Raw genomic sequence first — 1633 nt, 5'->3', positions numbered from 1 at the left:
GGTTTGGATGGCAATGAAGTCTCGCTTGTACATGGTTATAGATTTTCCGTATCGATCTGACCCAGAGTCGCCCATACAGATCATTAGCAATCATTATCATCACTTACAAGTGATAAACGAGTCAAAGCACGTCAACACCAGCAGAACAGTGGCCATTTTGCGGCTGATTCGCACCCCTCGAACGGGAGCCGCAGTTGGCAGTTCCGTGGCCAGCACGGGCATGATCACCTCCGAGGTCCACTCCATAGCCATTGACCAACCACTCTAGCGGCAATGTTCTAGTCTCTTGGAAAGTCCGCTTCGGACATCCGAGTAATAATATTTTACTCAACAGGAGGTTTATTCGCCGAAATGAATGGTCGACTTCACCAAAGAATCGTAACTGATTGATCATGTAATCATTATTGGTATCATAATAATGCCTAAAACAAAGCGACCAGACCTAATGACTCTTAACCCTGCCGTTAGGAGACCCGTTGGAAACGCTCTTGGTCTTCTTATTCGTGGCCAGGGAGGCTAGAATCGAGTATAAAGCGTTGGAATAGCTCAACAGCAAGTACACAAGCCCAAGTATGAGCCAATGGCCACGGTGAGGACGAGATCGAAGACGGCGGGTTTGACCTTGTAGGAGTTCATCGTCGCGTTGTGTTGATCGTAGAACGTGAACTCGGGATCACGTTTGTCACGCTTGGCCACGACCTTGCGGGTCTTCATGACCAACTTGTCGAGGGACTTGAACAATTTCATCACAAAAGGATTCTTCTCCCCCGTCAATAAGGGCGTGCCTCGAGGTTGAGCGGGCATTTCCGCCGTCCAATGCGCGAGATGCTCTCGATTCGGGCGAGTCATTTCGGTTTGATCCGGACCCATGCAATTGGATCCCTCTTGAGTATACATGGTGCAGGCCAAAGTCTCGGCCAAGACTTGAGTATTCCGCTCGAGTACGGCCAGATCAATGTCTCGATCCAAGATGGAAGTCCGGTCCAAACCGAAAGGGCTCTCGTGATGCGAGAGCGTGAGGGCACTTAATTTGGCTATGGAGTATCGCTCGTGTTCCCAAGCCAATGATTCGTAGGCCAGGTTGATCTTTTTGTGAACCAACTCCACGTTTAAATCCGAGAATCGCTTCGTGTCTTGGCTGAGTCGTTGGAGATCGTGAAGAACTTGTGAGCGGATGATCCTTCTTTGGGGGCTTGGACACGTGGATCTTGAGGGCTTGACCCAGCCAAGGCTGTCTAAACAGACGACTAGTTTCACATTGGAGATGATATTCTTGGCGTTGTTGGTCTTGCATGTCCTTCTGCTCGTCCAACCAGCGCTTGCTGCCCAGAAAGTTGATCTTGCCCGCGGCCGAGAGCAAGAACACCATGTTATAATCAGGCTGCGTTTCCGGCGTCTGATATAACTGGCCGAAGAGCCGAGCCAACTCCATTGAGCACGGACACGCCACTCCCATTGGCATCGGCTCGTAGGCTAAGTCCGGGGCCGCCCACTGGCGTCATAATGTGCCACGATCATGACGGTGGCAAGGTCTCGGGCTCGGTTTTACCGGCTAAATATCCCTGAATGGAGACTAGACTTTGGTCGGTGAGCATTTTCGGCTTGCCAGATACAGACTCTCATCTCAATCTTT

The 1633-nt window shown here is 50.7% G+C and overlaps 1 protein-coding gene and 1 pseudogene across 1 annotated transcript in view; one reads left to right on the top strand and one right to left on the bottom strand.

Moving 5' to 3' along the window:
* The window catches only part of LOC131878959 (BOS complex subunit NCLN-like), a gene marked incomplete in the record, with an annotated part of 3542 nt that overhangs the window by 533 nt on the left and 1376 nt on the right, over positions 1-1633 (top strand).
* Positions 322-1602, bottom strand: LOC131878961 (BOS complex subunit ncln-like; annotated as a pseudogene).

Source organism: Tigriopus californicus, chromosome 4, assembly GCF_007210705.1.
Source record: "Tigriopus californicus strain San Diego chromosome 4, Tcal_SD_v2.1, whole genome shotgun sequence".
Taxonomy (NCBI): Eukaryota; Metazoa; Arthropoda; class Copepoda; order Harpacticoida; family Harpacticidae; genus Tigriopus; species Tigriopus californicus.
Note: the sequence above shows the minus strand (reverse complement) of the source record. Positions and strands in the feature narration are given on the sequence as shown.